Here is a 19,677-nt window from a genome sequence, read left to right as displayed (position 1 = left end):
TTGGTCATGCTTTCCGTGCTGGGTGACCTGAGACTCAGGGCAGATAAGAAAATCCCGTGTGCCCTGGTGCTGTTGGACCTCTCCACGGCATTTGATACTGTCAATCACGATCAACTTTTGTCGCGGTTGAGGGACCTAGGTATCCAGGGCACTGCCCACGCCTGGCTGACATCCTTCCTTGCCGGCCGGGTTCAGAGAGTACAATTGGCGAACCTGGTCTCTGATCTAGCGGACCTTACATGTGGAGTCCCACAGGGCTCGGCTCTCTCACCCTTATTGTTTAACGCCTACCTGCAGCCCTAATTTTGGCATTAAATCAGATGGATTGCCGGATTTACAATTATGCCGACGACACCCAGATTATTATTCAAATTGACAACTCACCGACAGCACATCTGAGACTGCAAAATATTTTAAAATTTACTGTCAATTGGATGACGGCCAACGCGCTGAAAATTAATCCGGATAAGACTGAGGTGCTGGCAATTATGACGGCATCCAGTCTGTGGAACGACCTCCTTTGGCCCACTGAACTAGGGCCTTCCCCGGAACCAGCAGTGGCCGTGAAAAGTCTCGGTCTATACATAGATGCCAAACTCACTATGTCTACCCAGGTCTCAGCGGTTTTTGGCACTTGTGTGGGCTTGCTGAGACAATTGTGTAAATTATCCCCTCTCCTGACCTTGGACACGCTCAAACGGGCGGTGTCAGCTCTGATTCTGGCGCGGTTGGATTATGGAAACTCTGTATGCCAGTCTTCCTCAACAACTGCTGGCTAGATTACAAACTGTTATGAACGACGCAGCCAGATTCATTTTTAATAAACCCAGAAGGACACATGCCACCACACTCCTTTGTGAGCTCCATTGGCTTCCAATCAGGCAACGGGCTCAGTTCAAGGGCCTCTGCATTACGCATAAAGCCCTGTATGGACAAGCCCCAAAATATATTAGGGAGCGCTTAGTTCCTTATGCTCCCAGTAGGACCCTACGATCGGCAGATGCCGCATTTCTGACTTGTCCCAGGTTCAAGCTATCTACTCTTGGAGGGCGAGCGTTTTCCAATACAATTCCCATAGTCTGGAACAACTTACCAGTGAGCTTGCGCAAGGAAACGAGTTTACTACCATTCAGAAAAAAGCTGAAAATCGTTTTGTTTCAGGAAGCATGGGGTACGCTTTAGTGGTCCCCTTGTGCGTTCCAGGTGCACCCACTGATAAGCGCTTAGAGACCCCTGGGTGATAAGGCGCTCTATAAATCCAAATACAAGTACAAAAATACAAATGTATCTTCAGAAAGTTGTGTTGCTTTCAGAGACACGATTTAACCTGATGCGTGCGGGCGGAATTCCGCCCGTACGCTGGGAATCTGTAAAGTGCATGTTACATGACGAGCTGGGCTCGTCATGAGCGTGCGAGGAGGCTACCTCATGACGAGCCCAGCTCGTCATGAGCGTCGAAGGGGTTAAGAGTCAGTGAAGCTGAAGTGTTGAAGATATCACTTGTCAAAAATAATCTGTATTGTCATCATAAAAAAGACCTCTGTCTCAGAACTGTAAATGGGATTTATTGGTGGGCAAACATACCCATTAAGTAGGGCAGACTCAACGAGGAGCCTGGGTGACTGCGCATTTGGTAGGCTGGAGGGCAGAAGAGGTGAAATGACCACGGTTGCTTTGGAAAAAACAGAATCCCAGCTAAGAGTTAAACCTGGTACTGCTATAAGTGCTAGGTTGCAACTGGGAGGTGGAGCATAAGCTCCAAAAACCAACTCCCATGAAAAAGGAAGTTGGGATGTGGTATAGGAACTTACTCGACAGGGAGGATATTGAGCTTCCTTCACCACATCTTATTTGGAATTCATCTACTTTAGAGAATAGCTCTGCAGAGCTCTATTTTGTTTCTCTTAAAAATCTATATAAGTTTGTTAAGTCTGCCTCCCTGAAGAAAAATCATTTTTATACTATCAACAGGTTGTATTATACGCCCAAACAAATCGCAAAGTTTGCCCTTGATTCTTCACCTCGATGCCCTAAATGTGGTTTGATAGAGGCAGACGATCTCCACATGTTCTTTGAGTGCACTCAGTTGAAGGGATATTGGCAGAGCATAGAGCTAGCACTGACAGGAATTTTTAGTTCTAAGGTCAATCTGGACCCAGATCTAGTTATATCCGGTATAAACCCTGAACTTGTAAATTGCATATCTAGCATGCAACTGGGTCTATTTCTATGCTTGATCTTGCTAGCCCGAAGGGAAATTTGAAATTACGGAAAGATCCGATTTCCCCTTCCTATGATAAGTGGGTTCAGGTGGCACTGAACATGGCAAGACTGGACTACAGAGAGGGCAACATATGGTCACCTTCGGTATGTTGGGGCACGAAATTAAGGCTGGTTTAAGATGGTCCGATGATTGCATCAAGCCTCGTACAAAAGAAGCTTTGATGGGGTCTATTATGTTACAATTGCAGACCCTCACGGTGATATGAGGACTTACATTATTTTTTTTTAAATAAGTGCTAGGTTGCCTAGTAGGATGGCCTGATGAATGGTATGAGATATCCGAGAAAGATTCAAAAGTACCCCAGCACTAATACTTCCTGCCTAACACACTCAGTGGCGAACGCTCTCACAGTTTTTCACCTGGGGCTGAAGTGTGTCTGTAAGGCGTGTTGTACATGGTGTTAGACAACATTCTCTTGCAGCTTAGCAGGGTTCAGTAGATTCTGATACTGTGTGCAAGTTATTGAGTCATTAGAAGACAAGAATGTTGTTTTTAGAGGTATATTTAATACTCTATTGTTTATACTAGAAGGACCACAACCTGTGTTCATAGACGGATTGATTATTTATAGAAGTGAAAGAGATACAGTTTTAGGCACCTGCCTAAGGATTCTTCTTTGAAAATATCTCTATGGCAACAAGGGCAGTGCTTCATCTTAAATCAGTACTGCCTGGAATGTTGACAAATCTGGGCATGGAGGACTTGGATGAGTCTTCTTTACGATCTGACTGTCTGGCTTCTAGATAGCCTTATTGATTATGCTCAGACAAGCACAATTTGTGCACACGCAACTCTACAAAGAAAATACCAACAGAACGAAAGAAGATGCATGTCCCCAATGTGGCATACACATCTGCATCTTGCCCCCGTGCCAATTATGCCACTTGTGGGCATGCCAGGAGGTGTGGCAGATGTAGAGCCCTATGTTCCCATTATTCAGGGAAGTGAACTCCAATTTGTGCCAGGCAGAACCCCAGTTCCTTACTGTACTTCTGAACTTGAACACGGCTACTGCAGGAGAAGGCACAGTGCATGAAGGGGCCAAAAATGTTTTATGTCTCCAGCGCAGACCCCTAATCCACCACTCATAAAATGAATGAACCACTTATTTACATTCCTACCCCATACTAAAGGGTGGGCATTTAAATGAATGCATGGATAGACTTGTGCAGTCCCTTTAAGGCCTGTATATGTCAATACTGCTCACATGGATGGTTGATGTAAGTGTAAAGATTGAATCCCGCTGACATCAGCAGACCCACGTCCCAATGTAGGCAGAGAGGGCTCAGGGTAAAGTCCAGTAATTGAAGTGGAGATGTTTGAGATGGTTTCACCGGGAGGAGTCAGCCATGCCCTTTTTCACACAGGAAGCACTGTGATAAGGAAGGAGGAATCACCACAGTTACTGACAGACTTTTTAAACAAATGGGTGCAGAGTGTGTTAAAGCGATGGAAAACCAAGAGGGATGCTTGAAAATCAAAGAGACCGGGATGCAGGCAGCAGAAAAAGCAAGGAGCTTCTCAACTGTCCCAATCCTCATGCGGACTATTGTTTCATGTCATTCGAAGACTGACTCAAAGCAATTAGATCAGTACAGGAAGTACTGGTGGTGTTTCTATTATTCCTGACCACCCTACCAGACTGGGGGCAGGGTGAGGAACAACATAGGTGACAGTGGTTGACTAAATATTTCTTAAAGAAATCCACTGGTTGAACTGATCAACCTATCAGCAGTGCTTTAAATGGGCCGGTACTGTCCGGTACAGAGTACCAGCACTTTTTTATTTTGAGAAGGAGAACACAGGCACTTCTCAATACTTACGTAATACTTTTAATTGGAGAGTACCAGAACTTCTTAGAAACAAGCAGGTACTCTGGTACAGAGTACCTGCACTTTTATTTTTCAATTTCAAGCAGTTCCTATCAGCAATGGTGAACCCAAACTGAATGCCTGGTGGAAGATGAGATCTGAGTAGAGAAATCAATGCAGGGGGCAGGCACATTTGACATTCAACAATGAAAAAACGCCCTCTGTGTGTAGGATGGTCAATGAATGAGCTTTGTTGACGGTGCTAACTGACCTTCACTTTTACTAGTGTGTTAGTGTGGATTGTGTATTTCACCCTTCCTCGTTTGATTTTCATGCCCGCTATCGTTAGGCATTTTCCCATTCAAAGCCAACTGTTCTGGACTGCCTGAGTCCAACGGCCTAGTGGTTGACTCTGCATAGGTTTGCTGAAGAGAACAGGGCAAATTCTGCCTACCTCTTAAATCGATGTATGTCTAGGAGTGTGGTTAGTAGGTTCAGAGCAGTGCGTGGTAGGATAGTTAGTTGGCAAGGGACTAGTTCCGGTCTTCATTGCTTCTGGTACGTTCGATATTGTAGAACAGCCACATCAAAAGGACACACCTGTTTATTGTGTCAAAGTCTCTGGTCCTGGACAAACTCCCCACGCCCCTTAAAAAGAGCCCTTCTTTTCCAGGCTAGGAAAAGCAACTGTGGCTAACCGAGAACAGATTCGTCAATTGTCCCTTTCTCGGGCCCATCTGAACACACTGCAACGCTGTCTGGGCGCTCTATGCGCTTTTGATGTACTCTCAATATTTTTGTCTTGAGGGTGGTGTGTTAATTCGGATGTTCCACACGGCAGACCTAAGCATACTAAGGGCGCTCGGATTCCATGCACGCATAAAGCCCACATTCATGGCGACTGCTTTAAAGATGGCGCGCACCGCACACATGAACACTGCTCTCTCTGTCAACAGGGACTTACGTTGGGTCATCACTCTTGAAACCTTGACGCTTTTTATGAAGCGTAACTAATCAGGGTCATGTGCACGTGGACTCCCCTGTCCCGTGACTGTGAACCGTGCCAGGAATGGCGCACAATCCGGGGCAGATGAGAGGGGGTCGCGCCTCTTCTGTGTTCTCGACGTGATTTCATTATATAGCCTTTAGGGCCCTTCGCTATGTTTAGCTTTGGTTACTTTTGAACAGCTTGCACTATGCCGGCACACTTCTGAAGAAGAGATGTGACGCTTTTCTCATGAAGTACACTTTGCAAAGTAATAGCATACTCCTATATTTGCATATCCAAAGCAATCCTGTATCTCAGTATTCAAAGCAATTAAGTACTGTTTACAAAGTAGTAGCATACTCCTGTATGCGCATATCCAGAGTAAGTAGGTACTCTTCACAAAGCAATAGCATACTCCCGTATGTGCAAATCTAATGTAATTAAGTACTCTACGCAAAGTAATAGCATACTCCTTTGTCTGCATATTCAAAGTAATTATGTATTTCTCACAAAGTAGTAACCTACTCCTGTATCTGCATATCCAATGTAATTAAGTACTCTTTGCAAACTAATAGTCTCCTCCTGTATGGGATACGCAATTTGTAAAAATAAAAAGTGGCTGGTCCCAAAGTGTTTCTTACGATGCCGCACGGTACGGACAGATGCTAGGTTGCCAAATGCCAAGGCTTCTTAGAGTTGATTCCACCTCAATCCTCTTTCTTTTGCCACCCTACACTTCCTAACCTTTCTATCTCACTATTGCTGGTTCTTTTTCATCCCTGCGATCTTCCTATATCACTGCTTTTCTCTCTTTCTCCTTGTCCCTACCTGCGCTGCCTTTCTTTAATGCTCTGTGTCAAAGTCTGATCTGAAAAACTAGTCCTGGTACCAAAGAGGAGTTCTGGTGCCCATCACCTGCAACCACCGGCACAATTCAAGCCCTGGCGGTATGTGTATATCCGATGAAAGTAATAGAATTCTCCTATGTCTAAACATAGAAATGCTGATGAGAACAGTCACTTACAAGCCTGTTGAAAATGGTCTCTGCTTCACCAGGAACGGAATTTCATATAACCAGAAACAACTAAAATATGTGTATTCCATCAACTAAAGTAAAATGATTTCTTCATAAAATCACGTCAGTGGGGAGTAGTCATACAGTGAAATTTGTCCGACATGCCTGGCTTTATTATGGTCAAATGGTCTCTTTTTATTGTTGAGTTTATACTTATAAAAGTATTTGTGTTTGGTGAGATCCATCCACGATAATATAATAAGCCCTCCCAGTGCTTAATTTGTAAATAAATGAGTGTAAATGAGTGTAAATGAGTGTTGGTGTCCAAAGCTCTAATCAGAAGCCCGTTGCCAGTGCTGTTAAATGGGGGTGTACCAAAATTCACCTCAGGCCTCTTTAAATCATTCAGAGACACCGCCGCCCCTTTATCTCACTCTTGCTGGTCACTTTTTCCCCCTTTGTAATGATTTGTAGTCTTTCTCTTCCTCCTTCTTTCCTGTGTGGGCTCTTTCCCTCTCCTGTTCTCCATCAATATCTGATGAGGAAAATAAGTGCCAGTCCCCAAAAATGAATGCTGGCAAGCCCCTCCAGCAACCATCAGTTCAAATTAACCACTGGCCCATCCCCACCTTAGAGTGATTAATATATCTGCGTATGCAATGCATGTCATGCTAAATTCAGTGTTCATGGATCGAGTTACCGCAAGAGTGAAATAATCAGGCAACATTTTTGATAGATAGCTATAGCAGTTAACTGCAAAGGGGCGGCTCCTCCGTGAGAGCAGAGGAACATAACCCCAAAGCCCCAGAGATGAAAAATGAAGCGGTAATAAAGTTAATTTATTACCATTTTATTTTTTATCCACCCATCTGGAACTGAGGGTCAGGGTGGGGCGGGGCATGCTGAGTGGCAGCAGCAGAGAGGGTAGTGGGCTGCCTGGGCACTTTTCAAAGTGCGCATGTCACTTTGTCTGGTTGTCTTGAGACGGCCAGCCAGACATGCGCACTTTGAAAGCTCTAACGCAGCTTTCTTAAAACAGCTAGGTTAGACAAAGTGCAGGCCTCCAGTGTCCATGGGAGCGCTGAGAGGCCACTCCCTCAAATCATGGCGCTTCTCTCATGCTAGTAAATAGCATGAGAGAAGCGCTAGGATTGGTTTAAGCAGTTGACTGGGGCCCACACTGAACAGTGGACTGCAGCAGCAGGAGGAGGGCGGGCAGCGAGGAGGACGCCGTGTTGAAGGTGAGTGGATGTTTAATTTATTTTTACCTACTACCCATTAGCCTGCCTCACCACTCCCTAGAGATGCCAGCCGTGGCTGTAATCTCACTTTAAGACTCCAACAAATTAGTATTCAAGCTGTTGATGCACACCTCCACTAGCTACCTGCCCACAGCTCATATATCAGAAAATTGCCCAAGCAGTAAGAGGGAGATCTAATCGTCTTGACTTCCTGACACAATTATTTGTTTACTTTGTGTTACTATTTATTTTTGCTCTGTTTTGTGTGTGTAATCTTTCTCCAAGTGGTAATAGCAAAAACACAAATGTAAGAGACAACCAAGAGAAAAGGGGGATTTTTCGGTTCTCTTCATTGCAGGGGGAAACTGTTCTCACTCAGTTCAGCAAGTGGACTTCTACCACTTGAAGGCAGTCCACTGATTCTAGAATCCACCCTCGGCAAGTCCTGTATTCCAACTCTGCATTGTCCCCTGACTGCCTCTATTGTCCCACCACGGTCCCCTCCCCACAGCACATACCTGCTCAGGAAGATTTGCAGAACAGCACCTAATTTCCATCATAGGATTTTATGAGCATGCGACATAGTGCAGCAGGAAGTTCTGAGCTGCAGTGGCTAAAGTGAGTTTACCTTTACACTGAGGGAAGTCAGAAAACTCCCACCTGTTTCGTTAAAACACAGTTTCCTGACCTAGTGGACAAAGGAAAACCTTCACAGACATTAGTCTAAAGTCATATGCAATATCATATTTTATAATTTGTAACTGATAAATTAGTCCTAGCTTTCAACTTCTCTTTTAGATGCATAATTATAATTAGTATCTACAGTGAATGCTTATGATGAGACCTCAAGGATTCAAGCAAGACAGAGATATGTTTCAGCTTTACTTCATAAATCGCTGCATGCTTCCTACCCGTCAAAGTTGAAGACTATGCTCAATTGGGATTCTTCCAGCAGACCAGTGCGTTCTTCGCTCCAAATGCAGCTGGTTGTACCAAGAAGAAGAGGTGGAGAATAGAGCATTCTCGGTGGCAGCAAGCAAGCTCTGGAACTCCCTACCCCTTGCTCTCAGATCTATCCCCCTTCTGCTCCCCTTTAGAAAAGCTCTTAAAACCTGGCTTTTCATGGTTTAGCATTTAGCGGGAGCTTCTGGCTCTTTCTATGTTCCTGGGTATGGACGGCTGATCTCTAGCGCCTTCATGCCTTCGGGTGACTGCTGCGCTTTATAAATCTCAAATCAAATCAAATCAAGGTGCTACGTATGCACTGATTTTGTGATTTCACATATCAATATTGTGGCCCATGTAGAGGACCCATTGCCCTTTAATGTTGACTTTTTGTGGACTGTAAAGGATGAATTAGGTATTATAAAGCAAAATGTGAAAATCATAACTACTTTGATAACACCTCCATGCCCAAAAGAAGGGACTCAAAATCTAGCCATAAACAGTTAATTAAGAGAGTGACCTGGTGGAGATGTGGGCATCAGGCATGCGACTGCTTTTCTTTCGATTTGATTGCCTAGAATCATCATTAGGCCTGGGTGAATTTCTGTTATGCCAGCATAATCTTGCATAATTCCTGGGTTTTAGTGTTACGCTTGCTACACAAAACGCAAGAAATTATGCTATTACATTATGTAGTGCAATTAAGCAACATTTGTAGTACAATTTTACCACAGTAGCACAACAACAACGCAAAAGTCCAGAACACGAGCAGCTAAGAAGACCTGAGTCATTTAGCCTTTGACACAGAGGGACTTGTAATAAAATATCCAAGTGTCCTGCTAATCCTTTCATTCGAATACAGTTAGACACACCTTTTAAGGACTAAGGGCCATATGTATGAAGCAAATTCGCATTCGCAAACGCCGAAATTCGCGAATTTGCAAAATGGTATGTATAAAGGAAAATCTGGTGCAAAATAAGGAATCGCAAAATTTGCGATTCCTTATTTTGCAATTGCATTTAATGAATCGCAAATTTTGCGATTCCTTAAATGCAATGTATGAAGACATTTTTTTTCCATATTGTCCCTAAGGAATCGCAAATTACCACTAACTTTAAGTTGGTGGTAATTTGCGAATTACTTGAAAAATGCACTTTTTGCATTTTTCAAATTGACATGTGGCGCACATACATGCCCTTAGGGCATGCATGTGCACCACATGTGCACCCATGCTTATTTCCGGAGTGCAACAGGGTGTCCTTTGGACACCCCTGCACCCTTGAAATTATTCTCAATTTGCGATTTTCAAATTGCGAATCCCAAAATTGAGAATAACTTCCCATTCATTCCTATGGGCCTCCTGGCCCATAGAAATGAATGGGAAAGTATTCCTTAACAGCGATTCGCAATTTGCTAATCGCAATTAAGTAATACTTATAATCCGCAAAAAAATTGCGAATTTGTACATACATACCAATTTGCGATTCTGAAATAGCGTTTTCTTAAAAATCGCTATTTCAGAATCGCAAATGGGTGCCTTGATACATGTGGCCCTATATCCTTAGATTATTTAACTAGAAGATTATTTTTGCAGACAAGTTGGTTGGAGAACCTTCAGCACTATAATTCATCTACACCTGGAGAAGAGTTTTGCCTGGAGGACAAGCAGATAGAGATATTTTTAATATAGAGATATTATGATGAGGACTAGGGGGCAGAAACATTATATTATATTATCTTCAAAGGAAAGGCTAGCCTGCATGATGCTAGTCCCTTCAGGCTATAACAGTAAACTAACTCACATGACATCTGACATGCTCATGGCTAAATTCACTTGAACATTATTGCGCTCTCCTTTCATATGTATGTACTAATTGCCTTATTAAGTCTTCTTTATTGCACTCTCCTCTCATATGTATGTAAAGCGCTCTGATATCCACAAAGATCTTGTTCGCGCTATACAAAACTCTGCAAATAAATAAATAAAATAAATCAATCTGTGAGAGGCCATTTTAAGTGAGTGTTCTCTACCTTCAAGGCAACCCATTCCAAAATTAAGTGTTTTCATGTCTACGCAACTTTACCCACCAGATACATTTTCCACAAAAAAATGTTTTCTCAGGAGATTTTTCAACAATAATTTTTTGTCAGCAAATATTCCACAAAAAAGTTCTTGTGGGTTTTTCTTCAACAAAACATGTATTTTGTCTGCCTTGTATTACTTTGTTTAACCATTGCCATCTTTGTGAACTTGGAAAGTTTGACAAGCTTTAAAAAAACATTCATGAAATTGCCTGACGCTAGATTTCATGATCCACACTCCATTTAAAATTGTCCATCAAAAAATAGCAAATCTCATTCTTGTAACACAAAATGAACCTAAAAAAGAAAGGTTACAACATGTAATTGAAGAGAGAAGTGTGACAAAGTAGTCCTTAGAAAAATCAATAAAAGGAAATACAAGAGTAAGAAAGTGAGACATCCAGCAAACACGAATAGTGGGGTCATTTAGACTTTTGTTATAAACCGGAGGCACAAAACACATGGCACAAACAACACTTGGGACACATGTAAGATTTACCTTTGTGTTCATTTGTAATTCTGGATAAAGAAATGTGGACAACACCCGCTAGAGCTTTTTGCACTCTTTTAGAAAGTGTGATCATCTATTTTTTTTAGCATTTGTACATCAGTTGGGAGAACTGTTGCAAGATATAAATACACCCTCACCAAAAAGCAAAGATACAACTCAAAAGAAAACTAATTTAAAAAAAAACAAAAAATCAAGGTGGGAGTATGTGAAAAAAACTCTTACTACATTCCATGTCCATCCATACTTGAAACAGTATGATCAGTGCATAGATTAAAATATTTCTAGCAACCGTGCTCCCTAAGGGACAGAAACTGTTCTAAGATGAAAAAACACCAAGCACAGGAAATACATAATAAAAACTAAGTGGTATGTGCTGATGAGCACCACATACCAATACCATTCAAAGTCACACGCTGCTCAGAGGGCTCCTAGTAAACTAGAGAGGTCAAGTAATATGCATTCCTCAACTTCTCTCTTTTGCTAAGGGCCCTTTTTCCAGCAATAACAGAGTAAGTCAATGCATCAGGTTGCCTAATAAATCACCATAGTAGAATGAATGCACCCAATGATCAGGCCTCTCTGAGACACTAATACTAATGTCCACAAGACATGTATTCAGAGAACAGTCTCTCATTTGTAGTCACAATAGTGAAAACCATTTTCAGCTAACAAAGTAAATAGAATTAAAAACCACAAACCTATTAAGTTAATGGGCATCGTGTTTTAGACAAAGTCATCAAGTGCTGAAATAGTCGTGCTTGATGTAAAAACTCAGCTACCATTACCAAAGGACAACGCACAACGGGGCATATCTACAAGGACGGCGATAAATAAACGCAAAGTGCGCTTAGATCTTTGTTATTTATCGCCGTCTATCTCTGGAATTTCTCACCCTGGTAGCGCGTTATTAACAACGCGTTACTCCAGGGCGATAAAAATTCCAGAGATAGCGGGGAAATCGCAGTTTTGCAGGGAACTTCGCCGGTTTTCCAGCGATGGTACCTGCAAAACGGCGATAACCTTGCTGATACGACCCACAGGGTCGTATCTGCATAATCCACCCCAATGTCAGGGATAGGTAAGTCTGCATTTTAGCAGGCGTTAGTTTATGGAGAAAACAGCGCTTTTCTCCAAAAACGAACGTGTGCTAAAATCCTGTGGGCTGCCTTGTAAATATTGCGATGTGAACATCAGCGATATTTGCAAGGTAGTCCATCCGGGGTACGCCCATTGACGCTCATTTTGCATTTCATTGAAGATGCAAAAGGAGTCGTTGGGAAAAAGGGTGCTATCATGCCTAATTGCATGTTAGCACTTGAAAATAGGGCGATAGTTTTATCTCCGCTTTTTTTGCTTTTTAAGCCAAAAAAGCGGAGATAAAGCCCCTGTAAATATGCCCCGACCAACCAAGTGCTACTGGATATGTAAGTAGGTGGAAAACTAATGGGCAGAAATAAGGGATTAGGAAGAACTGCTGAAATAGCTCAGAGGTGGGTTGGATGTCTAACACCAACATAAGAACAAAAAAACGTATGTGAATATAGCACCCGGAAATGCTCACAACAGTTGGAGTCCCTAGGGGCACAGACCTCTTTAAAAGCTGGATGGATGCAAACTGGCCCAACATCAGTAAGAAAAGATGTTGCTGATAGGATGAAAAGTCAAAACAAAAAAGCCTCTCTGGTAGCCAACTAATAATGCTTCAAGGCATCACCACTGGCCCTCAACACATTGTCAAAACCATAGGATTTCAGTTTGACTACCAAATAATTTTGACTGCTTAGGTAAACCAAGATATCCATCCAAAAGTTCGAAATCTTCCTTGAAAAAGAACAAAAAGCAACACAACTGGCGGCAATTATTAGTGAAAACAAAAGTAATACTATGATATACCGTGCTTTGATCGGATAAACTAAATCCACCAAATACAAAACATTTAAAATGCAGCATCAAAAGCAGTAGAAAAGAGCTTTAATTGTATTTTAACAGTACCATTCATGAATAAAACAAGCATTGGCATAGCTAATAGGCCTCACCTTTGGAATCTTATAAGGGTTTAGCCATGCAGTACATTATCCTGGGTGCTGTGCCACAAGGCATAGAAGAGCTATACAATTACTACACATTGGTTCATGCAGTGTGATTCAGGAATGCATGCTTGTCTCAGGAAACATTTATGGACACATTCCAAGGCTTTTTCACGCACAGACAGAAAGACAAGTGCCTTGATGCAAGTCAACATCACTATCATTTTTTGTGTCCGACTGCATTACCAGAGTATTGAACAGCCTCTGAAACAGAGCAGTGAAGTACTTTCCAATGGTGGGATGTCACATCCCTCCTCCCCCAGGCCCCTATTCACCAGGCATCATTCTCCCGAGTTTTCTTTTCAAAACAAAGCTTGTACCATCCGTTTATCAGCAAGCCTCTGTCCCTGCCCTCTGTCCCAGACCCCTGGGCATAGGAGCACTGGACACAGCAACAACAACAAAACGCTCCCATTTGTAAGGTAGAGGGGAAATAATAACTAAACAAGGACGGCATCCGCATCATTCAATCTCCGGGCACCAAAAACCAAAACAATTAATGTGACCAAGTGTAATGCAATTGGCGCTCTTGTAAAGTTTTCCAAAACCTTCGGGTCACTTGAGTTCACATTATATATTAAAAAATGCTTCACAGTCCCTGGGGAGCTGCTGTGAATGTGCTTTGAAATTAGAGCACTGAAAGGAGGAGGATGACTACAGGAAGAGGCACAGGGACAGGCGTGGAGGGACAAATGCTGCTCGATTTTTCAGGCAGAGGGGAAATAATGAATAAACAGAGGCGTCGTCGGCATCACTTAATCTCCGCTTACCTAAACACGTAACCTGTCCTTATGTAATGTACCTAGCGCTTTTGTAAAGCACTTCAATACCTTTAGGTCAGTCGAGTTCATTCTCTGTAAAAATGCCCCCAAAAATTAATGTGACATGATTGTCTAACGTAAATAACCCTCATGTAAAGTGCCACAACACCTTCGGGTCGCTTGAGTTCTCATTATATAAACAAGCATCAGAGCAAATGCTACAGGAGTTGCCCAAGTCTTGCCCTTAAGTGTGCTGCATGGTTGGGCAGCTTAAGGTCCGGTGAACGAGGCTCACTAAAACAAAAAGCAGTGAAGCGGAAGGTGTTTGGGAAAAATCCTTGCAAGTTAGAGCAAATTAAAGAGGCAATTTTGAAAACAGTGTCTGAAGCCTCTGACATCTCATCTCGGTATTTGAAAAGGACGGAGACATTAAGTGACAGATGCCGAAGCTGAACCACTGAAGACTGGCAAACAGTAACACGAGCAGGAAATAAAGAAAAATAGTCCCCCAAATGAACACATAAGCACAGAGCGTATTGTTACCAGTAATTGGGCAGTGGTCTGTGGGAGGAAACCAAACACAAAAAGGAGGGGCAAAGAGGAAGGATTAATCACTAGCAAACAGGCATTTTTGAACGACAAATAAAGGGGTGAATAAAAAGGCAATGGGTGGTCTGTAAGCCCACAGAGTGAATATAGCATGTCTCGAGACAGCACATGCGTTACCTAGACTCAACCTAAAAAGACGTGTTTGAAGTATATTCGCATATTGAATCTGGATCTGCATTTGAAATTCATAAAAACACTAACAAATCAGCCATATAATTTGTTAAAGTTCAAAAATGAAAAAATACTGCCTCACATTTGCATCCTAGACAGTAATAGCACAAGAGCCGCACTCAAACCACTGGGAACCCAGGCAGTGGTGGCTCCTCCGCTATGGGGGAGGAGCGTCGGCTCACCGTCTGGCGCAGAGCTTGCAAACCCGAAATAAAATGATGCTCTAGCATCGTTTTATTTTCCGTTTTCTGGCTCTAAGCCCGCTTGTGCACAGAGAGGTGGGGCATGGGAGGGGGGTGGGGAGAAGGAATGCTTGTGCACTCCCTAAGTATGCATATGTGTTTGGCTGGCCGCCTCATGCCGACCAAAAAACACCTGCGCACTTAGCTTTCTCCAGCCTGGCTGCAGACTCCATGACCTGAGCGTAGCGTCTTTCCTGCCCGCTCAGGCCAATCTCCACCCTGCTCTGCAGCACGGGGATTGGATGGGAGTCTGTCCCAGGGGCTGCTGGGACCAGGAAGAGGCCAGCAGGAGCGACGCGACGCGGGAGGCTGCAGGCTGCTTCAGGTAACTTTTAAAAATAATTTTTATTAACACGTGGTCCTGCATGCGCTTTCCCCCTTCGTGGTCCTCCCACCCACCCCAACACCCTTTGCTAGAGGCGGGCACCACTGAACCTAGGCCATTAACAGTTCTTCATATACAGTGGTTCTTATTAGTCTCATTCAAATGTTCTTCTAATAATCAGCCCAAATGGTTGTACATAATCAGTGCCCAATAATTGAATTGAAAATGTACAAATCACTGACCAGGTCTAACTGTACAAAGAGCCATCTGTAGTAGACAGTAATCAATATCCAACATTAATGTAGTGTCTATCAAGATAAATACATCAATGTGATGTGTCCCAGTGAGAAAGGAAACCACACAGAAAAGCATCAAAAGACACGTGACTGTGATGTGACAAAATATCTCTGTGTGTTTATAGCAAACTACAAGCACAATGTAAACTAATAGGCCAGTGTCACAACTGTTGTTTGTGTGTTATGCCTGTTGATGACATTTTGACCCTCAACTTGATAAAGAGATCTCATCAAGGCAGGAAGATTGTTGGCATATAAGCCAAGTAGTAAGGGGTGATATTGGTCCAAAGAGTGGGTGAACCATGTGATAGTGAGCTTTAATGTCATGTAATGAGGTGTATATACTCACTCAGAGGGTGGCAGTAACCCTCATTTAGTGGGAGCACTCTAAATTGGTAGTGCTGATGCCGGGTGGGAGGGAACCGACCCCTCTCATCCAGGATAGCCAGCAACCGTGATGACATTGTATAATGGACTCGCTTCAGACAATGATGGGCATACAGTAGTTTCATCATGGTAAGACCCATGTATCAAGTTGAGGGTCAAATAATTGGCCGCATGCATAGCAAACAAACAACATTTGTGATTTTATTCAATTATTGTGCATTGATTGGATACAACCCATTATGCCTGGGCTGAGACTAATGAGAACCACAGGGCATGAAGAATTTCACAGTTGTGTCCCAGTACACATTGATAACTCCACAATGCTAAAAGCAAACAATGGGGTATGTACATTTTCTGAAGAAGACCTGAATATGGAATGCCCGACCACTTACCTTCAGAGTAAAACCAAACAATACCAAGTTCTAAAAGTGCCAGTCTAATTTTTCTGTGGGTACTCTATAGTAGCCCCAGATCTTCAACATTTGTATTGGTTACCAAGGTGCAGGCCTGCCTAATTTGTGAAAAATCGCACTGTGTGAGAGGAGGCATGGGCTTAAAGTGGCAGGGGCTAAGTACAGTGTGCAACCGTGAGCCCATTAGTTTTACAAGACATGAGACTTTGTGCTGAGCGATGACCCCCCAGCCCCCGCTCAAAAAAACTCCACAAAAGCTTTCATGGTTGTTGCTGATGTCCTGAAGATGTTGTAACTCCCCACACCCTGCCTATGGATATCAGCTGTGCTCATTCTCCAAACATGAAATGCAAACTGGCTCTGTTAAGGGGTTTCCAGCTCACTATTTCCCTCTGTGCAATATCAGCGCCTCACCAAGAGACTGTGTGAGCAGAACTGATATTGTGTGGCACATGGTGGAACTGTGTGTGTTGGAAGGTGTGAGGGTGGTGTTAGATTGTTGGCACAAGCCCTCTGCTTGGTGGTGTGGTACTACAAGCTGACCAGGGAGTCTCACATGGCTGAAGTCCTCTAACAGGTGCAGTGGTACCCCAAGCTAACCATGGAATCTACCTTGTAGTGGGAAAGGAGGCTGTTCTACATTCTCTGGAAATTAGATCCCACAGGTTTCCACCCTTCGCACCTAGTTAGTATATCAAAGTTAGGGGATGGTTGAGCAAAGAATGGACCATTTGAATCGGTTTGGGTACTTAAGCATTAAGTTTCGGGCTGCACAAATCCCCATTTTACAGATACCTCCAGTTATGCCATGTCTTGTATTGCATTACTCAGATCTGAAATCTATTTAAAGACAAATTGGTGGCAAACAAGTTAGAATATCCAACACAAAGTCAAAGTCAAAGTCAAAAAGTTTTTTATTTGCTTTGGTACTCTACTGAGGACCACAAATTTGAAAACATTTACAGAAAAATAAACGTATACATCAATATAGTATTAAAAAAGATTTTAAAAATTTATAGAAATTATAACAAACCCATTCATCTGTCGGTTGTTTACATAATAATAATAAACTATTTACTGAAGTAATGTTGCATTTCTGATATATCGGCTGAAGATATCTTATCCGCGCTTTAACTACGCTTGCGTGAGGACAAACAAATAGGATGTGCACAATATCTTGATCACCGCCTAAACAAAGATTACATATAGGGGAGTCTCCTGTTGACCATTTAGATGTAAAGGCAGAAACAGGTAAGATGCCTAAGCGCAACATAGTTATGGACCTTCTTGCTCCGTGTGTAAGACAAAGCCCCAAATATGGCCGTGGTTGCTTATATTCCAATGACTCTATGAAGATTTTATATGTAGATAGCTTACTACAATGCATAAAGTCAAGATCATAGCTTAACCTTGGAGTAAAGCATTTCAAAAAGAGTTTTAACTGAGATTTTGTCCAGGATAACAGAATATCTTTAGTAAGGTTTGCTATTTTAAATGCTTCGGACATATTCTTGGAAAAGTTAAGATGTCGAGAGTCTGATTTAAATATCTCAGTCTTTAACAAGAATCTCAGTGTTCCTTCTTTTGCATGCAAGATGTTATAGGCCCAACGGATGACATTTGCCACAGCTGTGGCATACGAGCTTGTTAATGCAAATTCCAGTCTGATAGCCTGCACAGATGTTGATGTAGAAACCTTTAGTATTCTTTTCAAAATCTTTCCTTCTGTTATATTCATAAACGACCATTGGCTTATTGGTAAATGTTCTGTTGCATATGACAGGACCGAGGGTATTTTTACTTTATACACTTTAAGCAGAGAGGAAAAATGCCTATTTCCTGTGGCAGTATACAATCTAGAAAGTGCCCCAGCATGGATCTCAGATTTTTTCTTTAGATTGTTTATTTGTTTAATATTTTTTAAATTCTTTGTAAAAATCCTCCCAAGGTAGGTATATTCTTCCACTTCCTCTACTTTTATCCCATCGAGATTCCAGATGTACTTGGCACTATTTTTCCGGCCAGAGAACGCTACCACTTTAGTTTTCATTAAATTAGGAATTAAAAAATGATCCTTTGAATAAACGTTTAAGGAATCCAGTAAATTTTGGAGGCCAAAAGGTGTGAGGTCTAACATAACTATGTCATCTGCATACAACAATGCATGTATCCTCTGAGAAGCAACCTTTGGGGGCAAGCTGGTGCATTGTTGTAGGTATGATGGTAAATCGCTCAAATATAGTGAGAATAAAATTGGTGCAAGAAGGCATCCTTGCTTAAGACCATTCAAAGTATTGATCGGTTTCGTCAAACCCTTTTCACTTCCCATTTGTACTTGGGACCAGGTATTAGTATGTAACATAATTATAAGTTGCAATAAGTTTTCAGAAATCCCCAGCTTTCTCAATTTTTTCCATAAAGTTAACCTATCAACGCGATCAAACGCGGTGGAATAGTCTATAAATGCAGCATACACTGGTTGTGATTTCCTCTCAATGTATTTGTCAAGTATAGTCTGGAGAATTGAGATATTATCTGTTACTGAGTGATTAGGACGAAATCCAGCTTGATACATCGGAATTATTCCCTGCGAAAAGCACCAGTCTTTTAATCTATCCAGTACCTCCGCAGCGAAGATTTTACCTGTAGCGTCCATTAATGCAATTTGGCGGTAGTTACTAGCAATGTTTTGATTCCCTTTTTTATGTATGGGGATTATAGTACTTCCCTGCCATGATTTTGGTATTCTCCTGGTACAAAAGATAAAATTAAACAATGAAGTTAACATCTGACTCCATTCTTTGGGATTAGATTGCAAAACTTTGATTGGTATCAGATCAGGGCCTGACGCAGAAGTATTTCTCGCTTTTCTAATGTGTGTTTCAATAGAAAAGGCTGTAGTTTTTTCAATTAATAATAGTTTATTTTCCGTGCGAATTTCAGCAGCATTACTTTCGACTTCAGTTAAGTTTGCTTTATATAGGTCAATTAGATAGGCTTCCCATTCCTGAGGTGGTACTGGTATGGCATATAATTTCTTTTTAGTCCCAGTTATTTTGGCTATCATAGACCAATATTTTCTTTGATTATATTGTTTTGCCGCCTCGTGAATGTCCACCCAATTTTTGTCCTGTAGCCTTCTCTTTTTGCTATTCTTTTCTCTTCTTTGTTGGTTTTTTAATTTATTTATCTCTTGTTGTATTGTGGGTGAATAATTTAAAAATTGCCCTCGTATAAGTTTGTTGAGTTTCCTCCTATTGGTATTTTCGTCGGAGGTCTTATACGTTTTGTTTTTACGTGGTTTTTCCCTGTTAAGCAGAGTTCTTTTGAGATTTGTCATAATACATTCGAAATTTATTATTTGATCTTCCGAATGTTTTTTTGTTAAAAGATTGTTTTGTATGATCTTTCCATTTATATAGTCTATGGTCCCAGAGTTCCAAAAGATTCGCCTCTGTTTTTTATTAATTTCAATATTCCCTTTAAGGTACATAGTTGGATTCAACGG

The sequence above is a fragment of the Lissotriton helveticus genome, chromosome 1_1 (assembly GCF_964261635.1).
Source record: "Lissotriton helveticus chromosome 1_1, aLisHel1.1, whole genome shotgun sequence".
In the NCBI taxonomy this organism is placed as follows: Eukaryota; Metazoa; Chordata; class Amphibia; order Caudata; family Salamandridae; genus Lissotriton; species Lissotriton helveticus.
The sequence above is the reverse complement of the archived record's forward strand: the minus strand, read 5'-3'. Positions refer to the sequence as shown.